Raw genomic sequence first — 18,832 nt, 5'->3', positions numbered from 1 at the left:
AGATTCGAAACATCAAAAGATCCTTCTTATGTAGTGGCAATGCGGAAAAAAGAAAATGGGCACTGGTAGCCTGGAGCAAGCTCTGCACCTCGAAAGCAGCTGGCGGTTTAAGCTTAATTGACCCCCACACCGTCAATAAAACATGTGGAGCCAAGTTGTGGTGGCGCTGGCTAAAGGAAATCAACCTACCTTGGGCCAGACACTAGAAGGAGAAATACACTCCTAACTACAACAATCAGGACCTAATCAGGATACAGGAAACTCTGGAGGGTTCTCCAATATGGAACTTAGCCAGAAGAAACCGCAACTTAATTCAGGACCACAATTTTTGGGAGATCCGCAACGGGGAAACTACCCTCTTCTGGGAAGATGCGTGGCAGTAGCTCCCAAAGCTGGAACAACCAGAGCTTGAAGAGTTCAAAACAGAATGCCAGAACAGGGGAAAGTTTAATGTCCACCACTACTCTAACCCTAACAGCCACGACAAGGAATGGAGGGAATGGGCTATCCAGGATGCTGAGAACCCAATTGAAGAAAATGACAACACAAAGGACCTCCTGAAAGGCATAAACAATCACACTATCAGGAAGGCCACAGAAAACAACATCCTAAGATGGGGCATGAAAGGAAGCGGAAACTTCACTCTCAAAGAGGCCAGAGAACAACTAGAACTCTCGGAGCAAATGGAGGCGATACAATGGAGCAGCAAGGTTTGGGACGCCATATTCTGGCCTAAAATAAAAACCTTCTTATGGCTCGTCATGAGCAGGAAAACTCTTACATGGGAGAACCTGCGCAGAAAGGGTTTTGAAGGTCCCTCCATATGCCCTATGTGCAAACAGGTAGAAGAGACCATGAACCACCTTTTCAATTCCTGTGATTGGGCTGATCAACTATGGCAAGGGATGGAAACTATATTGTAGCAAACAAACAGAGACAGGGAATCCATTCAAAATACCATCATGAATTGGCCTAGCAAATACTCCAACAACATAAGAATCAACAACATATGGAAAATTCTACCAGGCTTCATCACTTGGACCTTATGCAAAGAAAGAAATCGTAGAGTCTTTCAAGATGAGCACAGAAGCATAGAGTACCTGCATAGCACCGTAATCCAAAACATGCGCCAATTAATCCTCGTAAAATGCAAGGCAGACCCTGATAATCATCCTTCGGCCGAGGACCTGCGAATTCTGAATGCCTTCAACCTGCTCAATGCACAACAACCACGATCCTTTAAGCAACGACAAAACCTAAATACAGAACCGAAGGGCTGGAGGCTACCGCCTGAAGGGTTTTTAAAACTAAACTTTGACGGTGCCTCGAGAGGCAATCCCGGCCAAGCAGGTATTGGAGGAATCATCAGAAACCATGAAGGAGACATACTCTACATATACAACAAAGCTCTGGGGGAAGGCACAAATAATGAAATGGAATTCGGAGCTCTGGAGAAAGGGCTAAGAATCCTCCAAACTAATCAAACAGGCAAGGCAGTAATTGAAGGAGACTCCGAAGTAGCCATTAATGTGGCCAGGAAAATCCATGGAGGAATGCTGGCTAGCAGAGTCACAAAGCACTGGCGACTGTCCAAGGTCACAGACAACATTGCCAAGCTGATAGGAGCGATGAAAGGCCTCATCTTTCAGGCGGTAAGGCGAAATGCCAATGCAGTTGCTGACCACTTGGCAAATCATGGGATTGAACACCCCAACGAAGTATGGGACAGCTGTTGGCAGCAGGTCGACAATCAGCAATTAAAGAGCAAATGCATCCAACTCTCTCGATTGGATATGGTGACGACAAAGGAGTCCGACCAGAGGGTCGAATAGCCCAAAGCCATAATTGCATGAACAGGCTGACTAGGCGCATACCATTAATTACCGGCATAATGTGAAGGACATATAGGATGAGGGAAACCATGACAAAAGTAGGTGACATAGATTTGGGCAGACCCATAATCTGTGGTAATATGAGCCACCGAAACATTACAAGGAATAGGGACACATAGCACAATATGGAGCAAGCAGGGCGTGACGACCGTAGACGGGCTCAATTATCCCACAACCCAACCAAAATTCCATCATGCAGCAATTATGGTGATCTGATGTGCAAGTTGCACAAAATTAACTGATCACTCACCGGAAACCTCCCCGATTTTGGTTATTTAACCACTCTCAATTGCCCATCGACAAACATTGTCTCAGTGAGCAGCAAATTCGTCCCTACTCCATCTGCAAACAGCGATCGGGATACAGCTAGGCAAGACAGCAGCACCATGGCTGGGGAGACTAGCCGCAACAAATCAGCCAACAATGATCTGCAGCAGGCAAGAGAGATGTTTGAGAGGAGAACCTCGCAACGGAACAAGCGCAAAATCATTGATTTAGAAGCCACTGTCCAGGACGAGGAAAGTAAGCTCTCTGATCAGCAAATCGGGAAGGAAGTCGACTGGCTCCAGGACCCGGGAACGCCCAGCACTCGGGCCACTCAGTTTGTAAGAACTCAAGCGGAAGCGTGGCGAATGAAGACCCTCCTTGCCAAAGCTATGGATGTCCAAGGCGAGCACGCGGAACAGCTGCGTAAGCTCAAACAATTTGCTGAAACTATATCGCATGACCACATGGCAGTGGTGGAAAGCTGCGAATTAAAATTAAGCGCGATCCACCAACAAGTCGATACCATGGAGAAGAAACTCACTGTGCTGATCAAGATTCTGAAGCAAACCATTGGGCAAGACAACAAGCCCTCCGACATGTAGAAGAATGAACCTTCAGGAGACCAGCAGGGCACCTCATCCAAGCCTAGGGAGAGCTACATGGCCAGACCCAACCCGGTCATGGAAATGTTCAAACGCCTCTGATTCTGCAGTCCTTCAGGCCTTCCCTGCTTTTCTCCTCTTAGTGAGTTACTATGTCATCTGTCCAGGTTTCCTCTGTCTTTGTCTGCTGTCCACTCTTGCTAATAGCCGCCCTATGTGGTGTGCATGATCCTAGTTTTCTGTTATCTAGTCTCTTCCAGTACTCTGTCAATCTAGTATTTTTTGGTATATGGGGCAAGGCCTGCAGTTTAACGGCCAGTAATCTGCTTCTGCAGAATTTTTGTACTATATTTGTTTATGTTAATAACAAAGCTTACTTACACAAAAAAAAACATGTCCCCCATAGGGCCCATCATGCAAAGCTAAAAGGATGTCATAAAATTCATCCTTCATCATCTTCTCAGAATATGATTAGGCCCAAAATTGAATAATTTTTCCCTAATCCAAGTGTAGGAGGCACTTTTTCTAACAATCTTGCTTTTCTCCATTGAAAATAGGTGAAGAGGTAATTGGCCAATAAATAGGAAATTGGAAATGTTGGTGAACCATGGAGATAGATTCAAAAAATATGCTCATAAGGGAGTTGGTCATTTGTCACTTCTTCATCTATGAAAAAGGTTAGTCTTGATAGAAAATATGCAACAACATTCTCTTTTCCATTTTTGTAAACAATAGTCATGTCAAATTGTTGCAACAACAATAACAACCTATTTATGCAAGCATTCACATCTATTTTATTCATTAAGTAATTCATTGTTGCATGGTCAGTATGCATGAAGACTTGGAAAATAGTGATGTAATGCATGCATTTACTTAAAGATTTCTTAATGGCAAGGAACTATTTTTCAATTACTGTATAGCTTAATTCAACGTTGGACAATTTTTTGCTAATGAAATAAATTGCATAAGGGTGTTTGCCTTCAAATTTTCCCAGAGCGACCCCAATTTCCTTGTATAATGCATTTTTATCAATATGAAAGGCAAGGTTCAATTTGGTCCTCTATGTATAGGTGCTATCATTAGTTTTTCTTTTAAACCCTAAAATTCTTCTTGACATGAATATGTCCAAAAAAATTGTGACATCTTTGGTTAGTAATGAAAATAGAGGAGAAGCAATTTTAGTAAAACATTTTATGAATCTTCGATAATATCCAATAAGGCAAAATAAACTTCTAAAATATTTTTTCTTTTCAGAAACAAGAACATATTTTATGATGGCTATTTTATTAGGGTCCACATTGATTCCTTTTGAGGAGAGGAAATGTCCTAGGACAATTCCTACATTCATCACTAATATACACTTCTCATGGATTAGGGAGAGGTTCATCTCCTCACAGCTTTCAAAGGCTTTGCTCAGTTGATCCAAAAATGGATCCTGGATAAAACTCTAAGTCTAAAATACTTCATATAAGAGGTAAAAGGTGCCAAATGGCACAAATCCTTTGTAAATAAGAGGAAAATAAAAATCATAGGCTGCTCTTAGAAATAGTCTCATTGCATAGATCTCCTCATTCTGAATCCAACGCAACTTGAATGGGCGAAAATGGACTTCAAATGAAGGAGTTATCATGAAATGAAGCTGCCCTTTTTCAAAGGAAAAAGAGGCAAAACAATGGCTTGAACAGTGTTTGCACAGGAACCATCAGATTGGGCCGACCAATAGTCTAGATTCGATCGAAAATTGCAATCAACAGTGGCAGTTGGAATATATGCGATGGGATCAGGCCGAGCGATATGCCTACCGCCGATATCGGTGGATCACAATCAGCGATGCCACAAGGCAAAGACAGGACCCCACAATGCGCCATGTGCCGATCACCGATATCGGTGGATCGCAGTCAGCATTGGCATCAGTCATGCCATATGGCTTACCTTGGGTCCCCCCTGATATGCGACAACGATATTATGGACCTGATGTAAAAATAAACATTGTTGCATAAGATTTGAGATCTGCCAAAAGGCAATTTTAATGTATTTTCGTATATTTCGTTATCAAACAAAATACAAAGGGAAACCTTGGAACCATGCCATTTGCGATATGTAATAGTGACTCCTAGGTGGACTCGATAGAAATATAAGGCGGGATTAAGGACTTTTGAAGTCCTAAAGATAGTGTTTCTATGGATTTTCCCGTGTTTTACAGCGTTCTCCATGCAAATAGAGAACGACTATTTTTTAAGGATTTCAAGCGCCGATGGGTCAATTCCATTACGGAATAGGTGGCCGCCTACCCTAAAGGCATTATGTAATGATTATTGAATGCTAGAAGAGGGATTTGAGCAGACCAAAGCCAGAAATTGCAGAGCCCAACAGGGAAAATGAATAGGCAACACGATTTGGCTTAAAAAGCCACAAAACAACAAAATGAGGGGACTGTTGGTTGTTGAGGGTGTTGTTGGGGTTTTTGTTGTTGAAAGTGAAGCCAAGGCAGGAAGCCAAGGTGAAAGAGGCAACACAAAAGCAAAAGGAGGCAGCGGAGAAGAAAAATGCAGCCAAGGGAGTCACTTGGAGTTCAAGTGAAAAGCCTAGAGAGAGTTGTAACCTGATAGAAGGCAGAAAAAAGCTAGAGTGAAGAGCCAGAGAGCCAGAGCCAGAGCCAAAGAGCCAGAGTAAATGCTAAGAGCCAGAACTAGGAGCCAAAGAGCTAGAGTCAGAGCCAAGAGCCAGAGCCAAGAGCCAAAGAGCCAGAGTCAAAGCCAAGATCCAGAACCAAGAGCCAAGAGCCAGAGCCAAGAGCCAGAGCTTCAAGATCCAGGGGATAACGGTGTTTGAACCCACTATTTCTGTGTAAAACAACAGGAGTTGAGCCAAGAGCTTGTAAAAAGGACCTTTCCATAATCCCAGAGAGCCTAGTTTATTTGACTAGAGCTCACAGAGATGTAGCCCAAGAGTTGTGGGTGAACTCCTAATTAAATTGTTGTTATGTGTGGGCTTTACTTGCTACATTATTTACTATTCTTTGTATTTAAAATATCAGTATAAGCAATAGTAATTACATCACTTAACAGTAAAAAATAAACACAAGCATACACCTATTTTAAGCACATTCACATATCAGCACAAACAATAGATTTTAAAACACATAATCAATTTAAGATAAACATAAACATACACTATATTTTCAAGCATTTCTTAAATTCCGCATTGGTTAATCAAATAGACTTGGGAATATTCAAGCTTTGGAAGTGGGAGAGGTTCTTGTAAGTTAGACAAGAAGCCTAGAAGCCCCATTTTCAGATCATCAGGTTTGAGAGAGCCTCTTGTAAATCATCCTCATAGGGTTTGAAGTCATGTATGTTGATTTCCATTGAATAACACACAAGATCAAATAATATAGTAAGAACAACCCTTTGAAAGGTTTTAGGGGAATTATACAACCCAAATGGGAGGAATTTGTAAGAAAACTTCCCCCAAGGACGTGTGATGGTGGTCTTATCTTGATCCTTAGTACTGATTTGGGTTTGATTATACCCAATAGATCCATCCAAAAAGGAAAAGAATTTCCTTAGATGCACATCAATAACTTGGTCAAAGAAGCGCAAGCAATGATGATCCTTCGTGGTGGCTTCGTTGAGTGGTCTATAGTGAACATAGATTCTGTACTTGAAAATTTTATTAGGGAAAATGTCTAGGGATACACCCATTTACTATATAATATTAGATAGATGAATCTTCCATCTAATAATTTCTACAATTCTTTTTTCACCATATCTTTCAATGTAAGGTTCATTCACCTTTGTGGCTAGTGAACAAGTTTTTTATCCTCGATGTATATATAGTGAGTACAAATAGAAGGATTTAATTCTTTCATTCCCTTGTATTCCCATGCAAATGCATCAATATGTCATTTTAAGACAATGAGAATTTGGTCTTCTTGAGTAGCTGATAGGAAGGGGATGATTTTCAATGTTTTATAGGGGTCAATTTCTACTGGTTTTACACTATTTTTATTAGAGCCAACAATAAACAAATATACCCATGAAAAACCTTGCAAACAATGAGGATTCACTATGGATGATTCTTCTTTGATTTCATTAATATTCATGGAAACAAGATATTGGTTTTGCATAAATTTATCAATCAAATCATCTTCATCAATCTTCCTTCTACAAAGGGTGGTTTCTAATGTACATACAAGGTAGGATGGTGAGAGGCAAGATATATTCTTTTCTTCTTCGTCTATGCATGTAAGAAATTAGTTCTCAACAAAAGATATAGATGGTGGGTATAATAAAAGTTATTTTTTGGCTTTCCCATTTGTGATGGTCATGTTTCCAGCCCTACAGTTGTTGTATGCATCGACAATGGTTAACCATGGTCTTGCTAAGATGCGTGGATATCCATTAAACTTGGTCTTCGGCTTGAGGAAAATGAATTTAGTGGGATACTTCCAAGAATAAATAGAGAACATTACATCTTCTATGATACCTTCACGTTCTACTATGGATCTCTCAACAAGCTGTAGCACAATAGTGGTATTTCTTAGAGATCCTTGAAGCTTAAGTTTGAGTGTGGTTTCCTTGGTCATGAAATTTAATGTAGCTCCCAAGTCAACGAGAGTGTTTGAAAATATAATTCCATTGATGTTCACATCTACTAATGGGCTCCTAGGATCTAGATACTTCAGGATGATTACTCTCCCAAGCATCAGATCAACTACCTGCCCTATGACATTAATAGTAGGTGAATCCATTTTCTTTCTCCCGAGCCTTTTGAGACATTCCTCTTTAATGAACTTGTTATAGATATGAACATATTTTATGGCTTGAAGGAGAATAATTTTGAGAAATAGATTCTTCATTTCTCCCATAAGTTTGGCTTCTTCCGAGTTGTATGCTTTGTGTGCTGTCAAATTTATAGGGTAAGGATGTTCTAGTTGGGTTATTTGAGATATAGAATCCTCCTTCTCTTCCTCAATATTTTATGTTGGAAAAGGTGGACCTAGATATAAAGTTGATTTCCTATATTTCTACAACATAATTTTGGTAGGAAGTTTCTCCACTACAAACTAGTTGAGCCTGCCTGTTGTTGGGATTTGGATTTAGATGGGTAAGTATCTGTGGTTTCTTTAGAGGAATATTTTGGGATAATTATGGTTGCTAAGGAGGAGGCATCAAGGTAGGTGGGTAGGAAACATTAGGCCTCTGTCACACGGAATGAGTCAATCTTGCGGACAAGATAGACCTTCCTAGAATCTAAAGAAGACCTAATGACAAGCAAACCAATCACAAAATATCTTTCTCTCAATATGCATTTATAAACAAAGGCAAACAAGTGTTTTAGGCCTAACTTGGGTCTAACGCAAGTTTGTGGAAGCCTCGCTCCTTCAATCCAAATGAGCTCCCTTGTCACGAATCTGCAAACACAAACAAGCAAACAAATTAAATAGCACCTGAAAAGCCAATATCATAAAACATATTTAACATGAAAGTCAAGGAATTCATGAAACAAATGACATGAGACAATTTGTTGAGAAAAATGAATCTGATTGTATTAGTTCAAATCGAAGAAGAACTTTACAACCTGTGCCTTGACGCTGTACAAGCTCCTCCCAGGGTCCAGCAAGAAGTCTCCTCTACTTTGACATGTTTCACTCTCTTCCCAATGAAGCCAAAAAGGTATGTGATATCTCCTCTCAAGCTTAACTAGGAAGTCTTAATTCCACCAACATTTACCCTAAAAAATGCTCAGCTTCTAACCTCCTTAGCAACCAGCCCAATGCCTAAATTTATAGTGCAATGGAGGGAAGTTACTAGGTCCTCCTTCAAAGGGATAAAGCCCTCCTTCAAAGGGATAGCTCCTCTCATCAAGAGATTATCTCCTTCTCTTTTGGGATGCATGAACCACCTAAGAGCAGCCAATCCACATCAAAATTCCTTCTAGAATCATCTAGAATTAACCCAAAGTGAGTTTTTTAGAATAAACTTGCGCCTTTTGGACTTTCACAGGGGTTCGCACCCACACCTTTAGGGACAGAGCGGGCAGGTCCACAGTTTTTGTAAACAGAAGGTGCGGGACCGCAGGCAATAGTGAGAGAAAGTGCGAAACCAGAGCTTTGTTTATTTTCAATGTCTTTCTCTTATTTTCAAAGCTTGACTTGTAGAGCTGAGGTCCGAGACTTGCTTAGGAGGATAGTACAAGTGGTGATAGACCCATACTGACTGCAAATAATCATGGTGATGATATTTTTGTGTAACATATTGCCCCCTAAAGTGCGAAGTCTGTAGTAGATGAGGATTTCATTTATCATTTAGGAAGAGTGAAGTACTTTATCATTTCAAGGATCATCTTGTGGAGAGCCCGATTGGAACCTGTAAAAAAAAATCAATGCAAGATATATATATGAGATCATATCATCGCTGGATTGGTCCACTTTACATCAAAGATATTATAAATAAAAAATTATCACGCTCTGACCATTTATGTCACATTAACCTCTTCATCTAGTATTTACCTCGCCTTGTGTGTTCATTTTAAACAATTTTTATAAAACATGTTTTATTGTTATGTAAAATTGATATTACTTTTTATGAAATGGTAAACCTAGGTTACTTATTCAAATCATAAATATATTTCCAGACACTCAACTTCCTATTTGAAAAGGAGGACCACTATTTAAAGATAAATATTGCATTTTTTATCCGATTTATACTCTCATTCAGACCTGGTTCAAGTGTGGCTGAACTCCAAACCTTTTGGAGCAGCCAAACCAGTTAGAATAAACCTCTAAAAGTGTTTGGAAAATAGCAAGGAGAATTCTTGAGAAATAAACATATTGATAAAAGTAAAAAATGTTTATCTTAGAGCTTTACTACTCCATATCATTCCTCATTTTATAAGTCTGTTTTGATGTTTCTATTTTTAAAATCTCATTTTTTCTTTCGGATTGGTATCTTTACAATGGATAATTTTATTATGTATTAGGGGTGTTATGTGTAATTTATTTGTTTTAGTTATTTATTGTTAAATTTCTATTTGTTTGTCCTTTTCTTTTATCTTTTTCTATTTGTTTTTTTTATGCTTTATTCCCATGTATATATATATATATATATATATATATATATATATATATATAATATTTTGAATTTTATATTGTTAAGGTAGCTTTCATGTGGATTATTGTATGGTCCTAGGAAAGGTGCCAACAAACCTTATGCACTTCGTATGGTCCTTGCTTGCACCTTGCCTCGGACCATACAATAATCCAAATGAAAGGTACCTCAACAATATTAATATAATCAATAGCCACATTTGGAAAACTCCATGTAGGGGAGTAGCATTGCTTGCTAGGATTTGAATTTGGGTCATTGTCACATTAGCTCTCTATAGCGAGTTCAAAGAGAGAGAGAGAGAGAGAGAAAGAGAGGATTAAACATATGCTCTCTCTCTCTCTCTCTCTCTCTCAAGTGAAAATTGGATTTGTTACTTATGTCACGTGTTTCCAGGAGTTCCTTCATACCATAGTTGTTCCCTTTGTGAAATTTTGGCCTTAGAGAATGGATTCTTACATCTCTTTTACGTCATTGATAATGAGATTCCCTTACATGACATTTTGATATTTTTTTCGTATAACTTCATATCAAATCCTTGAAAGGAATAGATCATGGTTTATGAGTGGAGAGGGAGAGATCCAGAAAATAGATGAGGATCTAGAGGTGCTTCCCTTATTCAAGACCCAGACAACAAAACAAGGTGAGAAAAATTAGTTTTTTTCTTGTGCTTAAAATTTATTAAAATAATATATACAAGCCTATGTAAAGATTCGATATGCACTGGGAGATTTCTAGGCTTGAGAATTTAAGGGATCAATTTATAATGTGGTGGGTATATTTATTAGATTTCGTTTTTCCTCAATATTTTCAACACATTTTATCTGATTAGATCCCGCATGAAAATTATTTTTTTCTAGAACTTCTACCTATTCTAGAATAGAGTATCTCCCTACCTTCTATCATTTGGAAGGTGGATCTTTTACATTCACATTAGCGTTGAAAATGGACCATATTTGAAAATTTCCTTTCTCAGCTACAGGTAAACCAAGTATGTGATATGAACAGTTGGGTTGATGTGCTCCAGCTGCAAGGTACTCACAGAGAATTTGGTTTCCATCACCTTGATTTCCTTTAGGGAACCAATCCAATTCCTAGAGAGATCCACCCACATTTAGCACAAAGTCATTCTGAGCTATGTGAATTGTTTCCTTGGTTTCCCACTCCTAGACTCCTGCAAACAATTATAACCTGAAAAGCTCCAATTTTGTTTGAAGTGTGAGAAAATATATTTTGAATCTAAGTTTCTTTTACATTTTCTTGTTATTGTTTTCCCTATCAAGGCTAAGCTATCCTAGACTTGAACCACTAGTGATGATATGTCCTGCGTAACATTAGCATATTGTCTTAATGAGAAAGGTTTATTTGAGAGAGAGCTTGGCTGAGTTGAATCTCGTATATGTTATTCAATGAAAGTTGAAGGTTGGGTTGTCTTGTTTTCTAGCACATACAATGAAAAGCCATTAATTGGTAGCATATCTATGAGAGTGTGTCTGTGTTTTTTTCTATGTGGGGGTATGCAAATTAGGAACATGTTGAATATTTTGGAATAGTTCCTACTCACAATGTTTTTAAGTTCATACAGTGGTCAACTGGATCACTAAATAAATGACATGAGAGATCTCAGTGAATTTTAGAGAAGATGTAACTTGGCCATAGCTATAGACAATGACATTGAAGGTATTAGAGGTTATAAATTGATATACTATGTGATTATCTATAGCAATTAGATTCAGTTCCAGAGACAACAATGAGTCATGAAAATCTTCTAACTAATCAAAATTTTACCTGAGATTCTAGTAGATAGTCCTTAGGTTAACCCCTCAAATTGTAGGCTAAGTTGCAAGCACCGATTCACTTTTATAGACAATGGCCAAATACATGCTTCTTGCATGGCTTTCTCCATTAATTGAATGACATGGCACATTAAATTGAAAGAAGGTGTTTCTCCTACAAATGTTGTTCAATTCATTACTCTGTAATTGCTATTTCAGGGAGTTTCTTCCTATGTATGGTCATAAACAATCTCACAAGAACCATGTCTGACTTTACTTCTTCTACAAATTTTTCCCCTAGAATTGGCACTAGACAAGTTCTTTTTCCTCAAAGTTCTTAGAATTATCCCTAGATATTATTGCTGCTAGGATGTGTTGGAACTTCTCCAACTGCCAAAAGCCACATTCCATGAGCTATGCGATGATGTCCTTAGTGAAAAATTGTCATTTAGCATCTCAACATGGAAAATCTTGCGGGGATTTTCAAGAGCTTTCAAGTCATGGCGCATTGTTGGCCTCTTGGATGGTCGAGGATTGAGACAAACCTTGGCTATTACAACTACAACCTAGGCTTCCTCTAGTAGATCCTCATCTAAAATGAGATAAGAATCAATGATTCGGGGAAGATTATCCTTGTCATAAATGTCGATCAGTTTCAAGCCATGGTCTAGCCATGAAGAGTCACCATCGGACATGTCATTGCATTCAATGTTGGTAATGTTCCCTGAAATGATCTGTAGTAGGAATTTTCCAAAATAGTAAACATCATGTGCACATGTAGTGGGTGGTGAACCTAAGTATCTTTGGTCCCATGAACTGCATTTATGCACCTCAAAAAAATTATATAATTATTAAAATGCCAATTGCTATATCTACAACACAATGAAATTTATGTATATTCTATGATTACAAGCTGATATTATGGAAATAACAGAGCTTAGATATCTTTATTTCTTGATAAATATAAAATAAAGTCAGCCAAATATTGTTGAACAAGTCAATCAGTGATTGGAGATGGATAAAAGATGATGCTATAGTTTGGGGTTTAGGGTCCAGGGAATGATGAGCCATAACTAACATTTCTTGAACAAAGCAAAAATAGCACATGAAAATTATGAATATATCATACAAAATGCCATGGGATACATACTAGGAAATGGCCAAGAGACATGCAACCAAGCAAGGTTGAGAGTCTCCACCTTGATTGCCTACAAAACTTAAGCTACTACGTCGTACTTCAAATTATATCCATGACATGGTATAATGATGGAATGGAGTGGGACATATATATATATAGAGTTAATATAGATGTGTGCTAGTTCCATAGCAGTACTATATCCTCCAATGAATTCCTTTCTTGAAATTCATATTATTTCCTCATTTAAATATGCATGTGTCACCACTTTTGGAATGAGGTGAGGGAAATGAGTAGCAAATTCATCTTCTAGAAACCTATTATCTTGGGTGGGGATTTTACCCTTGTTTTCCATTATGTAAATAGTGATAATGCCATGATGACTTGATATAGGGCACACCTTTAAGAAGGTATCATTATCAAATGAGGGCTAGAAATCTAAAAAGTTATCCATTTGAATGATATATAGGATTATATTTGTCTAGATAGGAAGGTTGATATAACTTGAGCTTGTAGGAATTAATTATTGGAGAGTACCCTATTGTAGAGGAAGCTCTAATTTGAAGGAATTCTAACCAATCTACTATAGAATCTAATATTTGCAATAAAGGAGTGGGCAGAGGGGCTTCACCTTGTTGACCAATATCTTTCCATGTTCATTCATAAAGGCACTTTTAAAATTGTAAAGAATAAAGTCAATGCATTATAAGTACTATGGGGAGTTGTAGCGTACCAAATGGTTTATAGGTATTGAGGGGAATTTAAAGGATATCTAGTAAAAATAAAGGTTTGCTTTATTGGCAATATGTATTGGGAGGGGGGCTTGAAAAAAGGATTTTTGGAGGTATTTATCAATGCCTAGTGAAATTAAAGGTATTCTTTAATATTCTGTAATGCAGGTTCTATGTCACAATTCATTAGGTGAAGGCCCCATGGGAGTGGATGAAGCTTATGATGTTCAACACAATGAAAGTATTGTTTCTAAGGATATGGTCATATTTTATCACTAACCTATAAGGATCTAGGGCTATGATAATGATAGCAAAACATATGAATGTGTGTTATGTTACACTAAAGAGGATAATTGTAGATGATGTGGGCCATATGTTTCACAAATGCAACAAGAAACTTATAGGCATTGATTGATAATTCCTTCCTTGTTAAACATAGAGATAACAAATGGAATTTATATATTCAAAGTTAATGTGGATCCATGCTAGTGCCATGTAAATACTATTATATCCTCCAATTTCTTCCTCTCTTGAAATCCATGTTATTTCCTCCTTATTTGAAGATGCAAGTGTCCCTACTTGTGAAATGGGATGAGGGAAATGTGTAGCAAAATCATATTCTAGAAACCATTTATCTTTGGTTGGGATTTTATCAATATTTCCCATGATGTAAATAGTTATAATGTCACGTTGAGTAGATCTTTGGCACACCTTTAAGAAGGTATCATTATTCAATGGGGGCTAGAAATCTAAAATGTTATCCATTGAATTAGATATAGGATTATATTTGTCCAGATGGGAAGGTTGATATAGTTTGAGCTTGTAGAAATTAATTATTAGAGAATACCCTATTACATAGAAAGCTTTGGGTTGAATGAAATCTCATGAACCTACTGTAGAATCTAATATTTACAATAATGGAGTGGACAAAGGGAATTTTCCTTGTTGACCAATATCTTACCATGTTCATTCATAAATGGACTTTCAAAATTGAAAAGAATAAAGTCAATGTATTATAGGTATTGTGGGGAGGTATAGTGTACCATAGGGTTTATAGGTACTGAGGGGCATTAAAGGATATCCAATAAAAATAAGGATTTTTATTATAAATATGTATTGGGAGGGAGGTTTAAGAAAATGCTATTTGAAGGTATTTATCAACACCTAGTGAAATTAGAGGTATTATTTAATATTCCATTAACACAAGTGCTATGTCACAAGTTCATTAGATGAAGGCCCCATGGGATTGGATGAAAGTATGATGTTTAGCACAATGAAAGTGTTGTTTCTAAGGATATATCCATACCTTATCACCAACCTATAAGGATCTAGGGCTACAATTGTGACCACACAAAATCTACACGTGTTTGGTTTCTCTAAAGATTATGCATAATTGTAGATAATGTTTCCATGTATTTCACAAATGCAATGATCTAGATTGGATCCTTATCTTATTTTGCATTCACATTGATGCTTTTAGAGTGGATCTTGGTATAATTCAGTCCAAAAAATTGAGATCAGTTTAAGAATTTTAAAACGTTTTTTGCAACAAACCAATGTCATTCACAAGGATTTTGCATAAACCTAGAAATAATCCCAACAAAAAATGAAATGTATAATTTGGTGGTGCTAAGGTAGATAAGACATCTAAGAAGTTGAATGTACTTGGTTGCATCCTTAAATTCATTTTCTTTTTTTTATGTGAACTTCAAATTATTTCCATTAGAGTAGAATGAGGGTTACATTCAACCAAACCAAACCTATTCAGTAATTCTCCAATGTAATTCTCCATTGTCTACCCATCTAGATTCAGACCTATGTTTTTTTGGGAACTTTGTAGCACAAAATGCAAATTTTCCTTGGACACCTCTTCCATTAGATAAGTCATTTTTACTGCACTTACGAAGCTAGGGAAAAATAAGTTTTCTTGATTACCTTTTCTATAATAGCTTGTATCTAAACATTATAGATGTTTTTAAAATAGTATATCTCCATCTATAAGAATATTCTCAAAATTAGAAGACACTGACCCATCTCTTCTCACCACCTTCCAAATAGTAATGATGTTTCTCTTCTGGCTTGCATAACAATGGAAAAATTTAGTATTTTCATCCCAACTTAATAGCCAAACAACCCTACTCTCAAGTTTATGAGGTTCTTCCTTTTCCAACAACAACTTTCTTGTATTTTCTTTAAAAATGATGCCTTTAGCTTATGGTTCTTCAAAAAGGTAAGAAACCACTTATTTATTATACAAATCCTCTAATTTACTTCCACGTGATATATAAATTTCTCATCTTTAATCTTATTAGCATGTACCAAAGTAATGGAAGCTTTCTTTTATTTTTATAGTTTGTTCTCTAGTAGAAGCTACTTCAATTAAAATTGAAAAGTGTTTGAATTCCCCCTAAGCACTTACCCATTGTCTAATTTTGATAGGATCATCAAGCCAAGAATTTGAAACTATAAATATATCCAATCCTTTTGCTATTTTCTCTTCATACACCCTCTTGTTCTTCTAAATAAATTTTTAATTAGTGAGTTCAGTATCATATAAATGTATATCATCAAACCTTTTCAAAAAATAGTTCCACAAGATCTCAACTTAAGCCAAACCCCAAGTCTACAAGCTCTTCAATTTAACATTGATATTCTCATATAAGTATATGAATATTATTAATGCATAATAAAATTCATAGCCAAATCAATAATTTGACATTAAATATTCATTTTGAAAATTTGTGCCGTGTATTTTTTACTAATAAAAGTATAATTTATGTATTTAAAATAAAGATTAAAATAAAACAACATAATAACACAACGCAATTTAAGATTGATTTTCCAATGAAATTTGGAATTCTCCATTTTCTATCCATCCATCAATGCCAAAATGACAAACATCTAGGTAAGATTTGATAAAAAATGAAAGTGTAGATTTCCCTATCATAAGCTACCAAAGGCGGACAAATATATTCATGAGTGTACTTCTTCAGTTCTACTATCCAATGCAAAATTATCTCTCGCATTCGACCCCAAAGTGAGAGGTATTTGATAAAATCTTGAGCTTCACAAAGGCAAGGCACTAGGTTTGAGTTGTGCTCCTGAATCGTCACAAATTTGTTTAAGTTCCAAATGACACGGGAACTAAAAAAATAAATCACACGTGTTTTCTTTGGTGAGGCCCCTAGATCATCTCAGGATGCATTATCTAGTCTCTACTAGTGCCTTTTTGGCGCTCTGTGACTTAGGGTTTGCAAAAAACCCCTATATGTTTCTAATAGCCCAACAATTATTTATAACATTGGTGGGTTCGTGATGTTTTGAATTCTACGAGGTTTCATCATCATGACAACCTTTTCCAAGTCGGAAAATGCTCTCACTTGGGTCGAAGGTATGTATCATTCACTTGGGTCGAAGGTATGTATCATTCACAAATATTTCTCGTTACATGGATTTTTTTTTGCAAACATTTGTTAAATTTGTATTATTTTATAAGATTCAGAAGGGTTTGTGCTTCCTTGTACTAGATAGGTACATCAAGTCCTAGGGTTGGGTTTTGAAATTGCATATCTCTGTTTCTGAAATTCTGATTATTTTCTTCAAAAACCGCACATCTAATCCATGTTTAATATGTGGATGTAATAGTTATGCTAATGGGAACTGAAGATTCAAAGTATCTTCTGCAAAGGTTAGCCATTGCATTGTTTTCATTTATGCCTTTATACTTGATCTTGTATTTTTGGTATTTTAAAGTTTTCACTGTAGAAGTTGCTTTAAACCCTTCATATTTGTAGCAGGTCCTTGTTACCAAATTTTTTGTACGTTGAATTTTCGTAAGGACCATTTTATGGTAGTATGTATAGGAATTCATTTTCTATAGCCTTGTCTATATCTTTGAGGCCACTTTTTTAGGTCATGTCAATTTTGACATACTAAAAATCCTGTGTATTTAGGACGTGAAGGACATATCTAGTTTATTTTTCCCTTTTATACTAAAAAAATGAGCATTTGACGTACCTTATGGTCATTCACCAAGTCCATAGCTCAAGCTCATAAATAACATCATGTCACAACTCAAGCTTTTAGTCTATCCTGGAAGTTTCCAAGTCCATAGTATCATATATATAGAAAACGTATATACTATATAAATGAACCTAATTGGAAACCTCATCAAAAAAATTGAACTCGAATTGAACCTAATCATTGTTGAACCTAAACTTCAAATAGAAGTGTGTGACTTAGGGCAAGGATACACTTCCTCTCAGGGATGTAATCTTATGATTCCACCCACATTAACTGATGAGAGGGTCTTTGAACTTTTATTATTTTACATAGAAAATTACGAATTCTTAGGTGATTTTTCATGATTATTTATGTCACGAGAGTATCTGAATAGTTTTTATCTTGTATTATTTTAGAAATTATGGAGAATAATAATAAATTATCAATGTTGACACTTTTGTGCTTTGACATAAGGAACAATACATAAGAAGAGATTGTCTCATTATCTCAGGTCTGAGTTGAAATATTTTAGAGAAATAATTATAAAAAATAAATGGCATGTGCTTAGTGCCTAGATGTGAACACATGAAACCATGGTAATCTGTTTTCAGAAGTAGAAATATGTGCCTAACTCTTTCAGTAATGATATAGAAGATTAATGAGCTTTATTGTAAACTGTATGTAGAGTTGATGAATGTTGGCCAGAAGCAGGCAGCATTACAGGCACTTCACAACTTGATAACATCAAAATAGTACAGAGAATGGCAAAAGACACTAGAAAAGATAATGTTCAAATATGCGCTTTGTGTAAATATGAGTCATAGCAGGTTTTCAAAGGATGGACTTATTCAATATCACATTGTATCCCTGCAAATGAATGTCAGTTCCTTGGAGGAGGTTATCAAGTATTTCCTCCATCTCTCTAGTGAGAAGGTTGAGTGGGCTAAAGATCAAGCACAAGCATCTGAGATTGCTCTTGATGTTGATGACTTAGAGGCAAAGAATATGCCAAAGGAATTTATGCTCAGTTATGTCCTTGGAGATAAAAGGAAAGACAAGTCTGATTGGGAACGAGTTACCCAATGGTTTAAGCTTCTTTGGGAAACCTATAGGACCATACATAAATACTTCATGAATCGTAACAATTCAAAGTTGGAAGCATCATATGCAGTGAGTGCATATTAACTAGTGTTGGAATAGATGGAACACTTGCATAATTTGGATAATTTTATAGCAATGGTTGTTAACATGTATTCCACTAATTATTTCACAAATAACGCCAAACAATCTACCCCAATCCCAACAGTGGATGCACTGAC

The 18,832-nt window shown here is 36.7% G+C and overlaps 1 pseudogene; it reads left to right on the top strand.

Annotated features, from left to right (window-relative positions):
• Positions 1 to 16,856: 16,856 nt before the first annotated feature.
• The window catches only part of LOC149146598 (eukaryotic translation initiation factor 3 subunit A-like), a 54,456-nt pseudogene continuing 52,480 nt past the window's right edge, over positions 16,857 to 18,832 (top strand).

The sequence above is a fragment of the Pinus tabuliformis genome, chromosome X (genome assembly GCF_031772625.1).
Source record: "Pinus tabuliformis cultivar Carrire ecotype Pingquan chromosome X, CPIR1, whole genome shotgun sequence".
Taxonomy (NCBI): domain Eukaryota; kingdom Viridiplantae; phylum Streptophyta; class Pinopsida; order Pinales; family Pinaceae; genus Pinus; species Pinus tabuliformis.
This window is presented reverse-complemented; position numbering and strand designations above follow the sequence as displayed.